We start from the raw sequence: 25,519 nt of genomic DNA on the forward strand, positions 1-25,519 counted from the left end.
CAATAAAAAAGAAGAAAAAAATACCTCTGCTTCTCTTCCACTTCCCTCACTTGGGTCTGAGAATTAAAGACAGACCTCAAAATATCAACAGTCATCCTAAATTTAAAAAGTTATGATCCCACTCACCTGAGTTCTGGAACCAAAACAACGTATTAGTTCTTTTTTCCCCCATTGTTGTTGGTTCTCTTCTCCTTTTCCTGTTTTCCCTGTCTCCCCTTTTTAACAGGGCAGTTGTTGGGATTGATTTGGGGTGTCCAAGCAGCAGATTTGTTCCAAGGACATATGTGCTGGCACATTTCTCTTCCATGATTAGATGTGAACAGTCTTTCTCCTGGCACCCAAGAACACAAGCCTTCTTCTTCGAAGATAGATCATTAAGGATAATCTGCTGCATTGAGCGGCCCTCCTGGCCCCTTCTCATTTGTGCACCAACAATCTTCTTCTGAATCTCAAAATGGAAAATTTCATACATTATTCCCAGCAAATAGGGAGCGCTGAGCCATTTACGGTCCACCTGGGCTGTTATGAGACCTAATGGAACCTTCAGGAGGAACACCTCAGAGACTAGACAGCATATATCATCCTTGCCCTGTTGAGTACACATTTAGGACTGAACAATGCAGTCTCCGAATCTTATTAGACCATTGAAATGTTCTTTGTCCTTCCCTAGTGCTAAGGAGTCGGCAGGAATATAGAAAAAGGCAAGGCACCAGGGGAAAAGTCCTCAGATAGCATCAGACAGGTCTTATAGGAGAAGTGCAAGTGATGTTTTATTTTGGGGGAGAGACTTGAAGAGTTGAAATTACAGCTTGAAATTGCCATATCTATCTACCTAGCAAAAGCCTGGTGCTGAGGTGCACTGGGATATGGTTTATCTGATCTTTAGAATATTAACCCTAACTAAGAGCTCCTGAACAGAGGAACTACAAGCTGCAGCCATCCGTAATTATGACCTGACCTCAAAGGACCATAAAACAAAGTGAGCAGTTTGGGAAATTGAGCTGTAACATGCTCAGATGTTTGCCAGCCCAAAGACTTGTCAGTTGCAGTCAATGCAGGGTCTTTTGTCATAAAAATTCTTAAACCACTTTCTAAAACCTCAATATCCTCACAAAGCGAAATATTTTGTAACTCTCTCACCCCCGGGAGGTTGGGTTTATCTGATTTTGCGAGAAAGCACTTGCATGGCTCTCTGCTTTGCTGTCTCTTTCAGCAAAGGAAGGGCTGTTGTAGAAGGAAACAGTTGGGGATAACATTCCAACACTTTTTAAAATTTTTAAATCTATTGCAATTACTTCTGCCATTTAGAAACAGATTAAGAGAAGAATTATAAAAAAATCTTTAGTAGGCTCAGCTGGCCCAAATATGCTAACAAGCTTTCCCACCACCTCTGAGTACTAATTTATTTATAACTCCTCTAACATTGTGAATATGTACAAGAAGACTATGGTTTTTCCTGCTTAGACAATTTCAGATTTTCAGAGAGCAACTCTTCTGTTTAGAACTTCTCCAGACCTCAAACCCCCTCCTTAGTTTTGGCCTCTGTAAAAATGTTTTGTCAATTACATTCTTATAAGAAGACGAGCAAAAGAAGGAAAAAGAAACATGTTCAGGCAACATGACATCAGATCAGGAACAATGCTTGGCGAGGGTAGAATTGGAAATGGGCCATAAAACTCAGTTCCAAAGCTTATGTTTGGATTTCATTTCCTATCAGCGAAATGATCAGACTTGGGTGTCTTATTCAGATACAGAGACATATTTAAATGAGGTTCTTTATGGACACCAATGAACAGGTAAAAGTGGCCGTAATTTGCAGGTGAGGACAATTCAAGTTAAGACCCCAAATCCAAATTGTGTGATCCAATTGCTAGTAAGATTGCAGCAAAACAAGGAAGATGAGAAAAGAAATGAATCAAGAACTGTGATTTTTACTTGTAAGATTTTACAAACGGCTTTTAAGAGGCAGCAGCACAAATGTCAAAACTTTATTTTAGAAAGCGGCTTAGATAATTGCAGAGGCTGTTTTCTAAGGGCAAGGTTCAAAATATTGTCATTTAAGAAAGAAATCTGTGTTAGCACAATGTTGCGAACATAATTAACTGAGCTGAATTATGTATTTGAACGTGGTTAAAAGGGAGAAATTTTAGGTTGTACATACGATGCTAGAATAAAAGTTAACAACAAAATCCGTGGAAATGCACAACACACACAGAGAACCCTAAGTTAAACCATGGGCTATAGTTAAGAGGGCAATAATAAAAACGTGCCTTCAAACTTTGTAACAAATGTACCACACCAGTGCAAGATATTAATGATAGGGTGGTATTTGGAAACCCTGACTTATGCATGATTTTTCTGTAAATCCAAAACTTCTTCTAATGAAAAAAGAAATCAAATGAGAGAAAGTTTTAAATAATGGAACTGCGGAAAAGATGCAGCCTTGGCAATGAACACTGATATCCCCCAACTGACTTAAATTTGATTCTGGAGAATGAGTAATGCTCATGAATTAATGTAAATTATTTATTGAACTTCTCATGCTTCCCCTTCAGCCACCCCCTGTCAGAGAAGAATGGATCCCCATAGATCTCTACTCCGAGCTTTCTGTCAGGAACATTTTATATGACTCATATAATGATGTTAATGCATCTCCTAGTAGGAGCAATTGGAGCCTCAAAATACCCCATAGTGAATAAATGTCATGTGTGCATCTCTTCATTTCTCCGAAAGGCGTTCCCTCTGCATGACTCACTGCCTTGGTTGGATATTTGTCCTGGAAGGCAGGGAGTGGTGCGCTTGGGATGGGAGGGCTACTTCTCTGACTGGTTAGAGATCAGCTTTTTGGTTTCCCTATTTCTCTCCTTTTTGCTCTCACCCTGCTCTTGCTTTCCCTCAACATAGTATGGAAGAGGCAGATATCATGGCCAACTGATTTTTCTCAATGCCATTATGTTTTAAGCAAACTGTGAGGTTTCTTCTAGTTTTCATTTTCATTATCAGCATCATCTAGTTGTTAGATGATGCCTTCATTTGCTATAACATAGAGCAGTCTATGTGTGGAGAGAAACACAAAAATTCATATTCCAAAAGATGAAAAACATTTGTAAAACCTCACTATAAAAATTCTATTTTGTGAAATTCAAACAGGACAAAACAAAAAGAACAAAAAATTAAAATTTTCCTAATATAGTTAAATTATAAAGTGATATTTCTACCCATTAGTTTGGTAAATCCTACTCTAAATTCAGGTAAATTCTTCTCTTTTCAAGGCTTTGGTCTCATTTATCCGTTTATTCTCAGGTCTCAAATTGTTAGTCTCAGCTTTAACTGTCATACAAAAATTTTTTTGATAGTAAATTGCTAGAAGAAACATCACACTTATTCTCATCAATTTACTAGGTCAGAGTTCTTTTCTTAGTCAAGGTCACTTAGCTTAGGTATCACTTACTAAAAGGTTTCACTACATCTTTGGACAACCTCAGCTTTTAAAAGTCCTCTGCCTTTTACAGTGGAAGTGGGCAATAGCATTCATTTTGCTCCATGTGTTTCCCTTTGCTTTCTGTTGACTTTTTCCCAGTGAAAGAGTTTAACTCAACCACCTGACTTTTCAAAGAGTCAAGTTAACTGTAAAACAGATTTTGTTGTGATGGTTAAACATATTCTTAGACTTAATCCATTCCTGGGGTGGGGAATCCATTGGAAGTAGGACCTTTAGAGGAGGCTACTTCAGTTAAGGTACGGCCCACCTCGCTCAGAATGGGTCTTATCTGTTACTGGAGTCCTTTATAAACTGAATGAATTCAGACATGAGAGAGAGAAAGCTGAAATCAATGAAATCCAGAAGAGGCGGTAGAGACTGGCAGATGCCATTTTGTGCCTTTCCAGGTGCCAGAGGAACCAAGGATTGCAGGTAGCTGGTGTTTGGGAAGAAAGCATAGCTTTGGTGATGCCTTAATTTGGGTCTTATCCTGGCCTCAGAACTGTGAGTGAATGAATTGCCTTGTTTAAGCCGAACCATTTCAACCTAAGAAACTAAAACATATACTATGAGCCTAGGTTTCTTATCTGAGGAATTTAGAGCCAATTTGGATAAGTATCCTGAGAGATATTCTCTCTCTCCTTTCAATTTTTGTGTGTTAGGAGTAATAAATCCAGAACAAGAAAGATGTTGGAAGCAAAGTGGATGTATTAGTAATATTACTTACATTGCATATATTAGAGTCAAAAGAGTGCAGGTAACAACAAATTAAATATATTTAAAGGGTTAAATGCACTTTTATATTGTATATAAAATATACAATAGTACATGGAGTTTCAGTTTAAGAAGAAAGAAATTGTATCAAACTTTGCACCTAAAAACCTTTTAATAAGTTTTAGTATTAGAGATTCAAAACCTGTGAAGACTCTTTACTCCTCTAAGTGTTTTTATTCTAAAAATGAGATAAAATATAAAGCAAAAAAATAAAATATTGTTATATAAGAGAAACACGAACAGTGCATGGTCCATAAAAAACTCATAATAAACATTTATTTAAAACATCAGAAATATATTGCTGAAATGCTTTCTGAAAATGTCTTCAAATGATGAAATGTATTTAAAAAATAATAGTCTACATGATAACTTTTTATCAATTAGTCTTTTTTCCTGTGGGCTCCAAATGACTTTTGGCATCAAAAAGGGTGGGGTAAAGGGCGTTATAAAAGGAGTAGTTTGGATTGGGGAGTTTGATAAATAATTAATATTTATGCTTAGCATGTCATTATTTCAAGTAATCCTTTAAAAATTCTATTCTATTTCATGTATTATTCATAAGGATTGCCAAGAATGTTTAGGATTACTCTTTCTTTACAACTGAGAAAACGGAAATTCCAAGATGACTCAGTTTTTAAGAAAGCTTAGCCTTCCCTTAAGATCTGGTGTAAGTCTTATTTACTTGTTTTTTTTTTTAATTTAGTTAAGATAATGAGAATATTGAACTGACTGATACGTCTTTCTCTTCTTATGATTTAAGTTAAGAACAATATTGGGTGGTAGCCTACAGATCTACAAACTCAGCTGACTGGACTTCAGGTGGAAACCGATGCTACTGCTAAATTCCCTCCCAGCCTGGACCAATGTATCATTTTGCCGAGGCGTGGGCATATAATTGACTTGCTGTGATGATTTTAGGCAGATAGTAATGCTAGACATTCATGCCTGGAGATTTTGTCTTCTAGGCAACAAATTTCAGAAGACTTTCAAGTCTTCTTTCCCTTTTAAATTTTTTTATTAGAGAAGTTGTAGGTTTACAGAACAATCATATATAAAATACATGATTCCCATATACCACTCAACCACTAACATCTTGCTTTGGTGTGGAACACTTGTTACAATTGATGACAGGAATTTTTAATATTTGTACTATTTTTTTAAACAGAAGTAATCAGCATTTATTGGGAGATGTTCTAAGCACTGCATGAAGCAATTTACATGGATTACCACATTTAAAACACCCAATACACAGGCCTGTGAAGTATGCCCTATTATTTTTTTATGTTTTATGTTCATGTTATATGTTTATATAAAAATCATGTAAAAACTACAGCATTCCCATATGCCCCATATTGTTGACACTTTGCATTAGTGTGGTACGTTTGTTATAATTAATGAAAAAAAAATTAAAATAGTGCTATTAAGTATAGTCCATAGTATAGATTAGGTGTATTTTTCCCATATGCCACCCTATCGTTAACACCTTGTATTAGTGTCTTACATTTGCTTTAATTCATGAAAGAACATTCTTACACTTGTGCTATAAACTATAGTCAATTATCTATAAACTGAGGAACTGCCAAACTGCCTTCAATAATGGCTGCAACATTTTACATTCCCACCAGCAAAGAATGAGTGTCGCTTTTTCTTCAAATGCTCTCCAACACTTGTAATTTCTGTTCTTTCACTAGTAGCCATTCTAGGGGGTGCAAAATAGGAAATGATGGTGATTTTGATTTGAATTTCCCTAATAGTTATGTTGAACATCTTTTCATGTGCTTTTTAGTCATTTGTATATATTCTTTGGAGAAATGTCTATCAAGACTTTAACCCATTTTAAATTGGATTGTGTGATGGTTAGGTTCTTGTGTCAACCTCACCAGGTGCTGGTATCCAGTTGTTTAGGTAAGTAAGCACAGGCTTGGATATTACTGTGAAGACATTTTGTGAACTTAAATAATCAGTAAATTGATTGCATCTACAGAAGAGTACATCTACAATCAATTGAGGAGATTGCCTTTAATAATGAGTGATGTCTCATCCATTCAGCTGAGGGCTTTAAAAGGAGAACTGATGATTTCAGCAGTCAGAAGAGAGAATTTCCATCTCTACTTCAGGCAGCCAGCTTCTTCTAAAGAATTCTTCAAGGAACTTAATTGGAATTCCTGGTTTTCAGCCTGTCCTACAGAATTTGGACTTGTGCATCCCCACAGTTGCATGAAACAATTCTTTTTAAAAAAAACCACAAAACTCATATATTTACAGATATCTATTGTCAGTTCTATTTTCCTAGAGAATACTGACTAATACAGTTTTGGTACTGGGTGTGGTTCTTGAGAAACAGAATCTTAATGATGAGATTCCTGGATTGGTTATGTGTTTTTGGAATTGGTTCTTTACTTTGATTAGATTTTCTATGTCCAATAATCAAGATGACACTGATAGTCCATGGCATGAGTTATCAATAGATATATGTGAAATATTACCACTGGGTATTGCTACTCAAATGCTTTCAAGAGGCAAGGCTGTGGGTGAGTATGTTTTTGACACTATAACAGTTTTGTGGAGTGGAAAGTTATAATGATGTTGGCTGGTATTTCCTAAATATGCTGGATACAGTTGTAAATGAAAGAGAATGTGCTCAAGACTTAAAATTCACATCTTAAGCACTGTATGAAAGATGTGAAAGTTCCTATGTGTTCTCTGAAAGAAAATCTTTTTTCAAGTAGTGGCAGACTTGAGATTTCTGAAAACCAGACACAGAGTCCCATTGTATGAGTGCCCAAATGGCAACATAAACTAAATTCTCAACCTTGTAGTGTGTCTGCTGTTGAAGTGAGGTCATTGGTTGGAAAGGAATGGGATCCTGCAAATTGGATTGGGGACATATGGGTTGATAAGGATGGGAGTGGGGATACTAAAACCCTAGATTCTGCTGAGTCTTAGTGAGGTAAAACTGAATGGTCCGCCCTGAGGAACCAGCCACCTGACCTGAGTCGGCCATGAAAAACCAGCCTCTAGATCTCCAGCTGCCCTGAGGAATCTGTCATCCAACCTCCACCAGAAGAGATTCACCCTGCTGTGCCTGATAAACCTGCAACCATCTACTCTGAGCAAACAGCCCTCAGTTTTCCATATGAAGAGAGAAATCTTGCTTCACCAAATGAAACTGCAATGGAATGCCCTGAGGTAATTGGCTTGCAAGACACTTCTAATGCTTCTCGTGATGCATTCCCACCATCCCTCTTTTCTTCCAGCTTGTGACTAAAGTCCCAAAAGACCCTAAAGGGCAAGGTACAAAGGATGAACCAGGGGAAGGTACACTATATTCCAAAAGATTTGCATGACTTTTCCAATGTGTATAGACAGAAATTCAGGGAATATGTGTGGGAATAGGAATCAAGGGTAGGGAATAATGGTGGAAGTAATATAAAATTGGATCAGGCTGAGTTTATTGATATGGGCTCTCTAAGCAGAGATTCTTGATTTAATGTTGAAGCTCAAAGGATTGGAAAGGGCTCTAACCTTTCTGTTCTGGTGGTTGGCTGAACATGGACCAAAAGGTAGCTTACATTACCAAAGGTCGAAGTGCTGGCATTGCTCTAGTATAGATGAGAGAATCCAAAGATTTAGAGAGATTGGAATGATAGAGTGTACTTATCATGTAAGATCTGCTCATCCACCCCAGGAATGTCCAGAGGACACACCTTTCAGCAGGAATAAATGTATGGGACTAACTCCATCACCTATGAAGTGTTCTGTGGTTGTGGAAGCAATACACCTTCACTGTCCTGCCCAGGGGAATATCAGCTCTCCAAACCTATGTCATAATCCTGCCTGCAAGGACCTTGATTATCTCCCCCTCCCACAGACATCACATCACAATTGTCGATTCTGTTCATGATATCAAGTTGATTGTGCCTAGTGAGCAAGAAGTACCAAGTATTCTAGATTTATTGGTAAGGCAATTATATGTTAAAGAATGGGAGATACATCCAATAAAAATACAGGGGACTTCTACCTTAGGGAAATTTCTAGGTCTCCAGTGGTGTGGGGCATGGTGATGTATTCCTTCTAAGGTGAAGGATAAGCTGTTGCATCTGGCCCCTCCTAAGACCAAAAAAGAAGCAAATGCCTAGTTGGTCTCTTTGGATTTTAGAGACAGCACAGTCCTCCTTTGGGTGTGCTACTCTAGCCCATTTATTGAATGACCAGAAAAGCTGCTAGTTTTGAGTGGGGACCAGCACAAGAGGAAGCTTTGCAATAGGTCCAGGCTGCTGTGTAACCTTCACTACCACGTGGGCCATATGACCAGCAGATCCTATGGTGCAGGAAGTGTCAGTGGCAAATAGGGATGCTGTCCAGAGAATTTGGAAGGGCCCTATAGGGGAATCACAATGCAAAACATTGCCATCTTCTGAAGATAATGTCTCAGCTGAGGACATTTCCTACAACAATGAGAGACTTCTCATCCAATGAGTTGAAGGCTTTAAAAGGAGAAATGATATTTCAGCAGTCAAAAGAGAGAATTTCCATCTATGGTTTAGCTAGCCTGCTTCTCCTAGGGGAAATCATTGAAAATCTTCATCACAGGTTCCAGCTTGTAGCTTGTCCTACAGAAGCTGGACTTCTGCATCCCCATGATCACGTGCGACTATTCTTACAAAGATTTCATAATATTTACAGCTATCATCTGTCAGTTCTGTTTCTGTAGATATCCTGACTAATACATGTAGTATGTCTTTTTATTGTTGAGTTGTAGGATTTCTTTACATATTCTGAATATAAAAAACCTATCAGATATGTGGTTTACAAGTATTTTCTCCCATTGAGTAAGTTGTCCTTTCACTTTTGTGACAAAGTCCTTTGATGCACAAAAGTATATAATTTTGAGGTCATCCCATTTATCTATTTTTTTCTTTCATTGCTTGTGCTTTATGTATAACATCTATGAAATAATTTCTTAACATAAGATATGAAAGGTGCTTTTTTACATTTTCTACTAGGAGTTGTATAGTCCTAGTTCTTATATTTAGGACTTTGATTTTTTTTTTTTTTTTTCTTAGTTTGTTTTCTTTTTTTTTTTTTTTTTTTTTTTTATAATTTTTTTATTTTTTATTGACTTTGTAATAATATTACATTAAAAATATATATGTGAGGTCCCATTCAACCCCACCCCCCCACCCCCCCTCTCCCCCCCCCCAACAACACTCGTTCCCATCATCATGACACATCCATTGGATTTGGTAAGTACATCTTTGGGCACCTCTGCACCTCATATACATTGGTTCACATCATGGCCCATACTCTCCTCTATTCCATCATGTAGGCCCTGTGAGGATTTACAATGTCCGGTGATTATCTCTGAAGCACCATCCAGGGCAGCTCCATGTCCCGAAGACGCCTCCACCTCTCATCTCTTCCTGCCTTTCCCCATACCCTTTAGGACTTTGATTTTTTGAGTTAATTTTGTCTATGGTGTGAGAAGGGGACCTCTTTAATTAATTTACATACGCATATCCAGTTCTCCCAGTACCATTTTTTGAAAAGTCTGTTCTTTCCTAATGGAGTGGACATAGCAGTCTTGTCAAAAGTCAACTGGCCATAGATGTGAGGGTCTATTTCTGAAATCTCAGTCTGATTCCATTGGTCAATATATCTGTCCTTGTACCAGCACCATGCTGTTTTGTTCAATGTACCTTTAAATATGCTTTAGAGTCAGGAAGTGTGAGTCCTCCAATCTCATTTTTTTTTCAAGATATTTTTGACTGTTCAAAGCCACTGACTCTTGCAAATAAATTTGATAATAGGCTTTTCCATTTCTGCGAAGATGGCTTTTAGAACTTCCGTTGGGATTGTGTTGAATATCAACTTAGGAAGAATTGACATTTTAATGAGATTTAGTCTTTCAGTCCATGAACATGGAATGTCTTTCCATTTATTAGGCCTTCTTTGATTTCTTTTATCAATATTTTATAGTTTTCGGTGTACAAGTTCTTTACATTCTTGGTTAGGTTTATTCCTAAATATTTTATTCTTTTTGTTGCTATGTTAAATGGATTTTTTCTCTATTTCCTCCATGGATTGCTCATTATTAGTATTTAGAAACACTACTGATTTTTGAGTATTGCTCTTGTAACTCACCTCTTGGATGAATTTATTAGCTCTAAAAGCTTTGTCATAGATTTTTCAGGATTTTTTATATATGGGAAAATGTTATCTGCAAATTGTGAAAGTTTTACTTCTTCCTTTCCAGTTTGGATACCTTTTTTTTTCTTTCTCTTGCCTAATTTCTTTTGCTAGAACTTTCACTAAAATGTTGAATAACAGTGGTGACTGTGGATATCCTTGTTTTTTTCCAGATCTTAGAAGGAAAGTTTCAGTCTTTCACCACTGAGTATGATTTTAGCTGTGGATATTTCATATATGCCCTGTATTATGTTGATGAAGCTTCATTCTATTCAATTTTCCTAATTGTTTTTTTTTTTTTTCTTCAAGAAATGATGCTGGATTTTGTCAAATGCCTTTTCTGCACTAATGGAGAAGATCATGTGTTTTTTGCTCTTTATTTTGTTAATGTGGTATATTAAGTTCATTTATTTTCTTATATTTTACAACCCTTGCATACCTGGAGTAAAACCCACATTAATTCCTTTAATGTGTTATTGGATTCGATTTGCAATAATTCTTTTTGAGGATTTTTGCATATATATTCATAAAAGAAATTTATAGTTTTCTTTTCTTGTAGTATCTTTATCTAGCTCTGGTGTTAGGGTGATATGGACCTCATACAGTGAGTTAGAGAGTATTCACTCCTCTTCAATTTTGGGGGAGATTCTGAGCAGGATTACTATTAATTCTTCTTGAAATGATTGGTACAATTCACCTGTGTAGCCAGCTGGTCCTGGGCTTTTCTTTGTGTGGAGGTTTCTGATGACTGATTCAATCTCTTGCCTTAAAATTGGTGTGTTGAGGTCTTCTCTTTCTTCTGGAGTCAGTGTAAGTTGTTCATGTGTTTCTAGGAATTTATCCATTTCATTTAGATTTTTTAAGTTGTTGGCATACAGTTGGCCACAGTATCCTCTCATGTTCCTCTATTTCTGTGAGGTCAGTAGTAATGACGCTCCCTCTCATTTCTGATTTTATTTATTTGTGTCTTCTCTCCTTTTTTCTTTGTTAGTTTAGCTAAAAGCTTGTCAATTTTATTGATCTTTTTCAAGAACCATCTTTTATTTTTTTATTTCTCTCTATTGTTTTTTTTTTTTTTTTAATTCTCAATTTCATTTACATCTGCTCTAACATTTGTTATTTCTTTCCTTCCACTTTTGGGATTAGTTTCTTTTTCTAGTTCCTCCGGATATGCAGTTAGACCTCAGATTTTAGCTCTTCTCTTTTAATGTAAACATTTAAGGCTATAAATTTCCCTCTCCAAACTTCCTTCACTGTAGTCCATAAATTTTGCTATATTCTGTTCCATTTTCATTTGTCTCAAGATATTTGCTGTGTTCCCATTGATTGTTTAAGAATGTGTTATTTAACTTTCATATATTTGTGGATTTCCAGTTCTCCCCTTCTTATTAATTTCTAGCTTCATTCCATCATGGTCAGAGAAGATGATTTGTATAATTTCATTATTTTTAAGTATATTGAGACTTGTTTTGTGACCCAACATGTGGAGGATGATCCATATGCACTTGAGAAGAATGCATATCCTGCTGTTTTGGAGTGCAATGTTCTGTTTATGTCTGTTAGGTCTGGCTCATTTATTAAATTATTCTAATTCTCTGTTTCCTTCCTTATGGATCTCCTGTCTAAATGTTCAATTTGTTTATTAGAGTGTTGTATATAAGTCTCCAACTATAATGTTATTGTAGAGTTTTCTTTTTCTCCCTTCAATTTTGCCAGTGTTTGCTTCAAGTATTTTGGGGCACCATGGTTAGGTGCGTAAGTATTTACGACTGTTATTTCTTCTTGGTGGATTTCCCTTTTTATTAATAAATAATGTCCTTCTTTGTCTTTTATAATAGAGTATTTTACTTAGAGTCTATTTTGTTTGATATTGTTACTGCTACCCCAGTTACTACACTTGGTTACTATTTACATGGAATATGTTTTTCCATCCTTTCACTTTCAACCTATTTGTGTCTAAGGTGAGTCTCTTGTAAATACCATATAATTGGGTCACATTTTTTTTCCTTTTTTTAAAATTATTTATTTATTTATTTTTTAAATTACATTAAAAAAAAATATGAGGTCCCATTCAACCCCACCGCCCCCGCCCCCCACTCCCCCCACAGCAACACTCTCTCCCATCATCATGACACATCCATTGCACCTGGTAAGTTCATCTCTGAGCATCACTGCACCCCATAGTCAATGGTCCACATCATAGCCCAGACTCTCTCACATTCCATCCAGTGGGCCCTGGGGGGATCTACAGTGTCCCGTAATTGTCCGTGAAGCACTATCCAGGACAACTCCACTTCCCGAAAACGCCTCCACATCTCATCTCTTTCTCCCGTTCCCCACACCCAGCAGCCCCCATGGCTACTGTTCCCACACCCATTCCACATTTTCTCTGTGGACATTGGATTGGTTATGTCCATTGCACACCTATGTCAAGTGAGGGCTTAGATTCCACATGGGTACTGGATGCACTCCTCCCGCTTCTAGTTGTAGACACTCTAGGCTCCATGTTGTGGTGGTTGACCTTCTTCAACTCCAGGTTAGCTGAGTGGAGTAAGTCCAATAAATCAAAGTGTAGGAGCTGAAGTCTGTTGAGGCTCTGGGCCTGGGTGTCATATTATCAGTCCAGAGATTCAAATCCCCTACATATATCTTAAACCCAGCACCAACTACAATTCCAATAAAGTAGCATGCAAGTCTTGTGAAAAGAGATCCCCTCTGAGTCCAATTCCATCACGCAGAAACACCAGCTCCAAAGAAGGGCCATCTGTCATGGCAGTGAACCCCTTCTGCCATGACCATAGAACCCGTGGGTCTCTTTATCCCTCAAAAGAACCAATACCTGGGGTTGTATCTACCTTATCTGTCTCTTAGACTCTGTTCAGTTGTACATAGGGGTATTCCTTCTGACAACCTCCAGACCCTTTTTTAGAGACTCACAGCCTTATAATCTCATTTCTCCTTTCCATTTCCCCCTTACATTAGGTCAAACCGCTTCCCGAAGTCATGTTATTATATGTAGACAGGTATATTCTGCTGTTCCGCATTGAATCTTTAATTCAAGGTCATTTTCTAGTTGCTTCTTCAGCTGGTATGTGGTAGTGATCCCTCGGTGCCAGGGAGGCTCATCCCCGGGTGTCGTGTCCCACGCTGGGGGGAATGCATCACATCTACATGCTGAGTTTGGCTGTGAGAGTGGCCACATTTGAGTAACATGAAGGCTGTCAGGAGGAAACCCCCAGGCACAATGCTACTCTAGGCCTTGTTCTTATTGCAGGTGTATAGGCTCAAAAGTGTAGCCATTAGTATCAAGAGCCCACTGTTGGGCCCTCCTTCCTTCCTGGTTCTTGCCGTTGCACCTGGAGGATTGCCGCTGCTCTCCCAGGGCCCACAACAGTGACCCCCCAGCCAGGAGCCCAGTACACCCCCAGCTGTTGTTTTTAATTGTTTCCACTATGAGTATATATAGACATTACCATATACCCTGGGCATATGCCCTGTATAACTCCCTGTCAACCATATATATCTTGTCAATAACATCCCATATCAGTATTCCTCCGCTGCCATTGTTGAACCACTCTGTGATCCAAAACTTCCCGTAAAGTGAATGGGTCACATCTTTTTATCGTTTCTTCCAATCTGTGCCTTTTAATTGGTGGATTTAATTCATTAACTTTCAGTATTATTTCTTTTGAGGCAGGGCTTCCTTCAGCTACTTTATCCTTTGGTTTTGACATGTGATTTATTTTCTTTTCTCTTTCTTTATTACAACCTCTTTTTCTATGAAATTGATCTTTTGTGATGTATCTCACTGAACTTTCTCATTTCTCTTTCTGCATATTTTAAATATACTTTCTCTTTCTTTACCGTGGGATTTATATCATAAAACCTACTAAATTGAAATGATACCAACTTAGCTTCAATAGCACACATGGTCTCTATTTCCATATCCTTGTGTTTCCTCTTTATGTTGCTTTTGTCCCACTTTACAACTTTATGTTGGTATGTCCATTATCAGTATATATGACCTTTTCTTGTTCAATTATATTCTAACTCCTACAGAAATTAAAGGGTAGAATTGTATATTGAGGATTCAGTACTGCTGGGTTTTGCATTTACTCTGCTAGTTATCCTTACTGATAATCTTCATTTCTTCACCCTACGCCAAGCCACTCTCTCCTCTCTTTTCCTTTCAACCTGCAAAACTTCCTTCAGTAATTCTTGTAGAGTATGTCTTTTGGGATGAACTCTTTTGGTTTCTGTTTTTCTGTGAATATTTTAATCTCTCCCTCAATTTTGAAGGACAGTTTTGCCGGATAAGGAAATTTTGGCTGGCAGTTTTTCTCTTTCAGTACCTTAAATATATCCTACCACTCGCTTCTTGTTTCTGTAGTTTCTGATGAGAAACTGGCAGTCTTGTTGAGGATTCCTTTTACATGATGAATTGCTTTTTTCTTTCTGCTTTCAGAATTCTCTATCTTTGATATTTGACATTTTAATTAGTATGTTTCTTGTAGTAGTTTTATTAGGATTTATTCTGTTCAAGTATGTTGTACTTCTTGGACATGTATATGTTTTTCATGAGAATTGAGAAATTTTTGGTCACCATTTCCTCAAATATTCTTACTGCTCCTTTTCCCTTCTCCTCTCTTTCTGGTACATCCTTGAAATGTATGTTTGTGTGCTTTGTGCTCACTTAAACCCCTGACACACTGCTCTATTTTTTATAATTCTTTTCTCTTTCTGCTCTTTTTACCATATGCTTTTGATTGCCCTGCCTTCTAATTTGCTGATTCTTTCTTCTGCTTCTTCAAATCTGCTGTTGTATGCTTCTAGTGTATTTTTAATCTCTACTGTTGTGCATTCATCCTCATAATTTATTTTTTTTCCTACTTTCAAATTCTTCTTTATGCTCACACATTATCTTCTTAATATACTTTAGCTCTTTATGCATATTTTCCTTCATCTCCTTGAACTGATTTAACAGATTTGCTTGAACTCATTGATTAGTTGTTTCAAATTCTGTGTCTCCTCTGCAGTTTTAATTTGTTCCCATGGCTGAGCCTTATCTTCCTGTTTCTTAGTATGGCTTGTAATTTTTGGCTGATGTCTACATATCTGATTATCTTGATAAGTTAACTCTGAAGGTCAGCTTCTCCCCCTTGTCTAGAGTTTTATTGTTAATTAGCCTTAAGTCATGCCTCTTCTTTTATGCTTGGACCAACTTATTCTAGACCTTTAGCATATCTGTGTTTAACTGACCAGATTTTCTCAGGTCTTCTTCATCTGTTTCTTGCCCTGGATATGCTGTACGATTCTTAAGATTGCACTTGTACAATTGTTTCACCGGCAGAAGAAAACTTCTTTTTCTTTGTTCTGTCTCCAGGAACAGAATTTTTTCTCCCTAGGAAAACAATATCCTCTTTTCTTTATACTTTTCAGTTCTGGGACCCATCCTGTTTTCAAGCAGTTCGGTTTAACATCCACCATTTTTTTCCCCTGTGAGACTTTTCTGCCCCTAGTTTCTTGTGAATGACAGCAGATGGATGCTGGCATCAGCCCGTGACCAGTCAGTCTCTCACAGAGTAGTCAGCATGCAGGCCTTCTAACTTCTATGACAAGAAGGGGACAGAGTCATGGAAGTAATTAGGAAAGATTCAACAATTCCTCCAACCCAGAAGCTGAGGAACTCTTCAGGTAAAGTGATACTAATGAAACAGAGAACCAAAGATTTCCGGTATTTAAACCCACTGACACGTGTAGAGATGGCCTGTCCTTTGGATGTGTTTTGATTTGGCTTTCCTCAATTCAATTCCTCTGGCAATAGAGCAAAGGAGTTTATTATTTAGACAGGAATTTGAAGCTTATATGGTTATAACAAAACTATCCTAGCTCACAAAGAATCATTTTTAAAATTATGGTAATTTTTCAGGCGATATCTTATGTTGCCATGTTGACAATGCCATCTCCAGTTTCAAGTCTTTCAAATTCAGAATGTATTTTGCACTTACACACATCTCAGTTCAGGCCAGCATCATTTCAAGTGCTCAATAGCCATGTGTAGATTGTGGCCATTATAATTGACAGTGTAGTTAGTTTAGAGTCTCAGTTTCCTGACCTGTAAAATAAAGGAGTCGTGCAGACCATCTGGTCCATGCCTAATAGTATTTGATTCTGCAGTGCTGCTTTTTGCATAAAATGGCCTTATACTGAATAAATTTATACATGGATGAGATGCTTCTTCTTTTCTTAAATAAAACCAAACACCTTACTCAAACACACCAAGAGGCAGTTTTCTCATGTAAAATGTAAAAATTGTATAACTCCCCCCAAATTTCTGTAAGACTTAAATGAGATGTGTACGTTAAAGCATCTAGCTTGATAAGTGCGCACGTTCTCTTTCTCTCTATATATATATTTATGTTTTAGATTTTAAAAATAATAAAGATAAAGGCCACAAAGAGTGTTTATGTAGTGGGACAAATCTGGCATTTGTTATGTTTTCCAGTTCATAGAAAACTGACATCTGTCATTGGTTTATCTACTTTTTTCTTTTGGTAGCAGTTCCTGGGAGTTCCTTTCAGGAAAGTTCATAGTAGAACTCTAAGTCTAGGTTTCCTGACTTTGTCTGAACAAGGAGTATGCCACGATCCAAGACAGCCCAGTGTGACCTCCCTATTCTGGAGTTGAGTTTGGGGTTTAGCTTTGGTTTGGGACATGGTTGGAGATGACATAAGCCAATGGTACATCTCAGAAGAAGGTGTTATTTTCTCCCACTGCCCCTCTGGATCATCACTTGGAGGCTGTCCTTTCTGAGACCCGGTTACTCATCTTTTCTTTTGATTCTGCAAGATTACTTACAGCTTTCAAATAAATCCCCCTCTTGGCTTAACGCAGACAGTGTCAATTTCTTTTATATTCATCCAAAAGCCCCTGACTGGACCAAGTTAAAAAAAAAAATTGAACTTCCAATCCCATCAAACTGTCATCAACCAACCACTCCTCTTTCCTAACATCTCTTTTAACAGCTTGGGGTTATTTCACGCAAATGTCATATAAACAGTCATTCATATTTGAAAAAAGAAAAAGAAAGAAAAAACTACTGTTGGAAGGGTTTCTGATTTTCTAGGCTGTAGTGTCTAAAATAGTAGCCTCTAGCCATGTATGACTAATTAAATTTAGATAAATTAAAATTAATTAAACGTTAAAATTCAGTTCCTTAGTCACTCTGGCCACATTCAAAGCACTCAGTAGCTACAAGTGGCAAGTGGCCACTGTACTGGACAGCATGGCAATAGAACATTTCCATCATCTCACAGGATTCTACTGGACAGTGCTGGTGTATGGAATTTTCAGAATGCTTGGTCAAAAAATTTCATTAAATCTTGAGATAATTCAAGTCAAAGGACATTTAGTTAAGACAAAATGAAGTGGTCTATAAGAAAAATATATGTTATCATTTGAAGAATGGAGTTTTAAAAGAGACTTGCCACGAGAATAAAACAAACTGTATAGAAGGAGAAAATTGCATGGGAATATCTATAATACTCTGAAATAGAATGCATGTGGTCATTAACAGACATTCAAAACATTAATATCCCCTCTGGGGACTGGGAGATCCTGTTTCACAACCCCTGCCTTTTAAGACATTGAGGTATTAATTTATGTAGTATTATTTCCCAAAGTAACTTTTGTGACCTTCTAGTCAATCTCACTCACTTTAGAGATGAGGGTTGTCCAGAAAGTTTATGTCCCTTTCTTGGTCTCATGGCTTAAATACCTGCAGAATCAACACCAAAACAACACATGTCTCCTGATTCCCAATTTAGCAGCTATTCTGTTGGACAAGGTATGGTCAGGAAGGCTACCTAAGAATCATTTCTGGAGCACTACCTTACCTAAAGATGTTCAAATCAGAGCCTTCCATAAATTCAGGCTTCCCTGCCTCCTATGAAATGGGTGATTGTACAAGGGCCATTTCATGTGTCCTAACACTGAACCAGATGGATCTGGGTTTCTCTAAGGGCCAGGAAATGGGAAGTCAACTACCTAGAGTCATATAAATAAGACTGACCCTGAAATGTCTATATCTCATTTCCCCAAATTTGCAAGTCCTCATCCACTTTCCCAAGCTACTTGGAAAATTAAGTAGTCTCTTGCTGTTGCATTTTATTTAGGAGCATGCTCCAGAGTTAATATAATATGGCTTGAGTAAGAAGGGAAAAAAATGTATGTATTTATTGAGTTCCTTGTAATGTATGTTTAAAGCGGGAACTAGAGAGAATATTTTCTTCTAATAACTGAAAGGTTGTGTGTGAGAAAAAACAAAACTCTCAAGCTTACAAACCTGCATTAAATTCATTCAGTTTCCAAAGAGTCATATTCATGCATATGTGTAAATATATGCTTTTCTTCTTGGGGCCTGAATTTGCCAGATCTACAGTTCTGGAACTTATGCAGGACAGAAATACATTTATATTTCCTTAAGTGGTTTAGTATTGGCTCTGCCAAAGTTTTCCTGCCTGCTTGTCAAGTCTCCCTGTCTGCTATACAATTAATGGCTTCCTTCTGGGGGCTGATGATTCTTGTCTGACAAATGAATAACAATAATGAGGCAGGCAAACTCAGCATGTAAATGTGTTGCCTTCCCCCCAGCATGGGATATGACTCCCGGGGATGAGCCTCCCTGGTGCCAAGGAATTACTACCAAGTACCAGCTGATGATGTAATTAGAAAATGACCTTGAATAAAAGGGTCAACTTGGACCAGCAGAATATCTCAGTCTACATATAATACCAGGAGTTAAAAATGCTTTCTGAAGAAAAGGGGGAAATGGAAAGGACAAATGAGTTTATATGGCTATGAGTCTCCAAAAAGAGCCTGGAGGTTATCAGAGGGCTTGCCCTTATGCACACCTGAGCAGAGTCCCAGAGACAGATAAAGTAGATACAACCCCAGGTATTGGTTCTTCTGAGGGCTACAGAGACCCACAGGTTCTATGGTCATGGCAGATGGAGTTCAGTGCCATCTCAGTTGGCCCTACTTTGGAGTTTGTGTTTCTGTGTGATGGAGCTGGACTTAGATGTGATCTTTGTCCACAAGTCTCTCCTTTTACTTTTACTGGAACTGTAGTTGGTGCTGGGGTTTAATGTATACCCAAAGGACCTGAATCTTTGGACTGACCATGTGATAGCCAGGCCCTGAGCCTCAAGAGACTTGCAACTCCTACACTCTGGTTTATTGGACTTACCCCACTCATCTAACATAGAGGTGAAGAAAGTCAACCACCACACCAGGGAGCCAAGACTGCCTGCAACTGAAAGCAGGAGAAGTGCATCCAGCATCCTTCTGGAATCTAAGCCCCCTCTTGATATAGATGTGGAGTGGACACAACCATTCTAAGGTCCACAGGATGGTGGAATAGAGTACGGATTAGAGTGGACTTACTGATATTCTATTCATGAACTTTTGTGATTAGTAATCAAGGAAAATGTGGTATTGGTGTGGAGAAAATGGCCATGGTGGCTGCTGCGGGTAGGGAGTGGGAGGAAGAGATGTGATGTGGGGGCATTTTTGGGGGTTGGAGTTGTCCTGGGTGGTGCTGCAGGGACAGTTACCAGACATCGTATGTTCTCCCATGGCCCACTGGGTGAACTGTGGGAGAGTGTGGGCTATGGTGTGGACCATTGACCATGAGGTGCAGTGGTGCTCAGAGATGTATTCACCAAATGCAATGAATGTCTCATGATGATGGAGGAGATGGTTGTTATGGGGGGGAGGAGGGGGGTGGGGGGTGTATGGGGACCTCATATTTTTTTAATGTAATATTAAACAATAAATAGACGAGAAAAATTTAGAAAAAACATAAATAATGAGGCAGGTTTGCCATGGAAATGAGAAGACGGGCCACAACATGGCCGATGGACAACATGGCCACAAGACTCTGCTGAGACCTTGAGTTTAACCTTGAGGTCCCAGTTTCTTTTTCCAGAACCTCCCCTTGGCCCTGGATATTCCAAGCAGTCCTCACCATTGGCCCCCACTATAACAGCTGAGGTCCTACACTTAATATTAGCAATGAGAGGGGTCATCAATAGTTTAACAAAGGAGACCACACAAGACAGATTGCTTTCTCTGCCTGAAGGAGCCCACACCAAATCTTGGTGGGTATTTCCATCCTTCCCACTTCTCAACAAGCTCTGTTCTTTCCCCATTTTCCCAATGAATTCTTTTTACTGGCCTAACTAAGTTGGCATGTTCTTAAATTCTTTTATGCAATATAGCCAAGAACCTAGAGGAATCCAATATATCCCCTTCTTCAACAGGACATCATCAGAATGATTCCTAGATAATTAATATATATTTGACATTTCTGAGAGTTTGTGCACTGAAAGACAATTTTTTCCCCATAAAGTTTATTCTTCATTTGGTAAACAGCAAAAGGATTCCAAAGGATAAGTTCTAAGGTTTAATCAGAAGTAAAAGGAAGAAAAAAGGATGTTTGGCCCTGGTGTTTTCATGATTAAAGGGTAAGCCCCCACATTAGGGTTTCACTGCCTGATTTTCCCACCTCCTACTATGTGGATCAGCATGCAAGGTTTGAACTCCCCTGTCATAACCAAGGGTGAGGGTTCCTAGGTTTTCTCATAGACTTTCTAGATGAGGGTCAAAAATGAAAGAGGACGATGCAGGGCAAGCTGAAAGTTAGAAAGACCTTTATTTTGAATGTCACTTTCCCCAGCTAGACCTTATAACCATTTTTGGAATAATAATGATGTTTCCTCTTAGACTAAATCAAATTCCATGGGCTTTGCTTATCTCCATTCAAAGTAAATAGTTATCTTTGTCTTCCTTCTTGATGCTCTCATTGATTCTACAATGGATCCTCTCTGGCCTTTAAGTCACACATTCAGGCTAACAGATACTTCTATCCTCTCCTGACTAGATTAAGCTTGGACTTGGCACTTGGAATGGCCAGCAGGGTGATAGAGTGACAGAGTGGGAGTCATTTCATTTAGAGGGCTGGAGACTTGAACTTTAAGAGAGTATCAGGGATAACTTGCTGAGGAATGATAGCACCAAACTCAATGCTATTATCTTGGGAGATGGGGGGAGCTTTTCTGATTCTGTGTACCATCTCTTCATAACAGAAGCCAGGGAAAATGACTCTTAAAATCAATTTAACCTAAACCAAAAGCAAGCAAACCTATGTATTTGCAGACCTACTCCCCTTTAATTCACCCATAAGCATATTGTTTTCTAAATAGCTAAACAAATGTAGATATTTATACCCTCAAGCCCCCAGAATGGGTGTTGAGATGTCTCTTAAGAACATTTCCTAGTGAAGCCTACGAAGTGTTGGATTCCTCTAGGTTCTTGGCTGTGTCACATAAAAGATTTTAAGAACACGCCAGTTTAGTTAGGCCAGTAAAAATAATTCATTGCAAAATGGGGGAAAAGAACAGAGCTTGCTGAGAAATGAGAGAGAAGGATGGAAATAGGCATCAAGATTTGAGGTGGGCTCCCCTAGGCAGAGAGAGGGAGCTTTGGCTTGTGTGGTCACTTTTTCAGCTATTAATTATTCCTCCTGTGCTAATGTTTGGGGGAGGGGTCATAGCTGTTGCTGTTTTGATTGATTACCCCACCCCTCAGGTCCCCAGGGAGCCCAGTGATAAGGTCCCTTAAGAATATCCAGGGCTTTTCCTTGACCTGGAATGAGATTCTCATTCCAGGTTCTCACAGTGTCTTTCCAGCAGTCTTCTTCTCAGGTTTCTGGGCATGTAGTCTGCTGGGTCAGCCGCCTTCCCTCTTTCACTATACTAACCAAACTCACTAGCTTCTGTTATTTATTCTGGACATGTCAATCTTTCCATTTTTCTGAAATTAAGGATTCTCCTGCAGATCCTTGGAATACATTTAATATTACAGAGGGGTTAGAAAACAGTATTTAAAAGTTCAGAATTCAGATTGCTTGGATTCTAATTCTATAACTTAGCATGTCTTTTAATTTCCTCATCTGTGAAACAGGAATAAAAAGTGTATGTACTTTGTAGGTTGTTGTAAGAATTGAACAAGAAACCATAAAGTACTTGAAAACATCAATTAAGTATTATTTTTATCATTACAAAATTTGTTATGACAATTTGTTATGATCCATGAGAAGTTTGTAAAGTCTTGGTAGCCTTGTCCAATAGCCTAAAGTAATTAACGCACGTATTCTTTGTGTTCCTAGGATCAAAGCCTCTATAATGAAGCAGATACCACTAACATTGGGTTGGAAAGCCTGGAGTACCAAAAACCCATTTACAGCTAATCTTTTACCTGGATAAAAGAAAGAAGGTAGATGAAGTAATGTATGAGACCCCTCATATGAGTAAATGCAAACCCATTCTTCTTATCTGAATAATACTTAAGATACTAGTTAAATGGACAGATCGAATGTCCAGATAAAAGTGATTTTTAAAAGATAGAAACAATTCTCTTTCCTGTAACATTCCAATCATGAGTAGTTCGGTCTTATATGGTCATGCTAGCCAGTTCTTACTGTCCTAAACACATTTTAGCTGGCAGAAAGAAGAGAAGGGAAGAAACCTATTCTCATTGAGGCAATAAACCAAGTTGGACTCAACGTTTCTATTCAGGTACCTTTGGCCAGAACTTACTTACATGGCCACACCTAACTGCAAACAATGTTGGGGAAATTTCTTTCGTTAAGCAGACAAGCTAAATCCACATTTCAGCTAAAATTTAGGGATTCTATTACTAAAAATAGAAGAATGGAAGAACAATGGATTAATATGAACAAATAACAGTATCCTCCACAGTCCACCCTCCAACTATCCATTCATATCAGGAGACATATTCTCCTCTAGCTACTGTATCCATCTCAGGGTCCAAGTTTTTTTTGTGTGTGTGCAGTACATTCCTTTAGTTCTAAGTGTCTCTCCATTGGCAACCAATAAACTAAAATATAAGTATTCTTCTTTCAATTATCCCTATATCCAATATAGAATGGTGGAGAGAGGAGTGGGCACAGAATAACCAATAAAACCTCTTTAGAGAAGGTTGGCATGCAGAACATGCAGGAGTTGGTGTTCCTAGCAATTATTAAACCTTGCTGGGCAAGGACTATGAACATTTATTAAGTTCCTGGGATAGCTCATTTGGTAGTTGCTGCTTCTGTATTCTGGATTCATGTTCTTCTATGACTCAGGACTCTTGGAGATTGACCCTTTGTATTTTATCTTCTAAAGCCACATATGAAATGGGTGTTAGGAAATATTCCCTTTTTAAAAGCTACACAGCTTAAGGTTTGCTTTATGTATCAAACAACCACAGGCTTTTAAGGTCAGGTTTGTAGTTTCTTAAACAATCAAATTTCCTCAATAACCAGAAATAGATTTCTGGCCTATTTGCTTTCAGGCCAATTCTATGTTCCAGAAACAATGGCCAAATATCTAATTTGGGTATACACTTTTCACACTTGAAATTTTAGCACATTTGCTAGCTCAGTGCCCTGCCCATCTCCCTCTTTCTTCTAATTAGTAGAGGCTAAGCATAATTCTACTGAAATGGTGAACTTTGAGGGTGTCATTATTGGGTTTCCCAGAAACAGAACCTGAATTAAGACTCATGTGAAAAATATTTATTCATGTTACCAAGAAAAACCAGTAAAGGTAGGGTAATTGGGGCAGGACATTAAGGAGGATGAGCAATGCCCAGTGGAGGGTAACTTGTTCTCATTTGCCCAGATGAGCTCCGGAGATGGGATACAGATATAAGTCACACCTTTAGTGTTCTACTTATCAGTTAAGAGAAAGCTGGAGTATTTATAATCCTACACCCATTGACCATTGTTTAGGGGCTGCCCCAACCTCAACGAAGGGATTTCTCTTCATAGGTGCTCCTGGCTCTTCCACCTTTGAGGCAAAGCAGTTCCCGCAGCTTAAGGGCAGTCCATCAGAAAAGAAATGCATGTGTTGGCTGCTGGGAGCGAAAGCTGTCCTGGAGCTGATGTGCACAAAAAAGGTCAAAGGATCCCAGTGAGTATGGGCAGAGCACTGACGGTGGCTGCTCCAGATGGCGAGGCAACATCCTTAATCTGATGATTGACTTGTAAGGGAGGATAATGATGGAGGCACAGTCTCTTATGCTACTTGTGAGGCAGGATAGAATAGGGACCAAAGGAGGAAGGGGGCAGAAAATAAGTCACACAAACAGAAACAGAAGCAATGGCCTGCTAACTTCCACAGGCTGAAGTAATGGCCTTCCAGCTAAGATTAACCTGCTGAGTCAGGCAAGTTAGGTAGGGGCTATGTATAGCTTACAAGCACACGCTCAAAGGCTGCATTGTCAGAAGGCAGCCAGCAAAGAGGGAGGGGTCGAGAGGGCCATCACCACAGCCCCACCACCTAGCTTTCAGGTTACCTTGCACCTTGTGGACAGTGATCAGAAACTAATCATCACTGGAAAGCAATGTCCCACAGCCCTAGGCCCCCCACACCCCTGGGTCCCCACACTCCTAAGCCCTTGCTTATCAGAGAAGACCTTGGAGTCCTGTACACCCATAAAACAGGGGACCCCACAGCAGAACTTTGCATTTCTCTCCCTTGAGAATGCCCATTTCATCCCTGAATGTGTATCTTCTTTCTCTTGCTTTACCCCGCCCCCCCAATAAATTCTCTACTTGCTTAATTAATTTGTGGCTTGAATTCTTTCTTGCAATGAGGCCGGGAACCTGGAGAGCTACTCTGATAACCTTTGGACTGCTTCTCCTGAGGCATATCTCATAAATAGAATAAGTTTGATTCTTGTTTCTTGTAGCACTTTGATAAAAAGCTGTAAGTTTTAGGCAGCTAATTCCGACATTTTATATTTTCCATGATTTCACTAGGGTTAAAGATCTGTCTGACTTATAAGGTATCACAGGTAAAAAATTTCACTAAAAGGTTTGTTCTGAAATCACAAGTTTACAGTTTTCCAGCTTCAGTGTTTGTGTCCTTACTTTATTTTTTTATTTTATTTTTTTTAAAGATTTATTTATTTATTTAATTTCCCCCCCTCCCCTGGTTATCTGTT

The sequence above is a fragment of the Dasypus novemcinctus genome, chromosome 31, assembly GCF_030445035.2.
Source record: "Dasypus novemcinctus isolate mDasNov1 chromosome 31, mDasNov1.1.hap2, whole genome shotgun sequence".
NCBI lineage: Eukaryota > Metazoa > Chordata > Mammalia > Cingulata > Dasypodidae > Dasypus > Dasypus novemcinctus.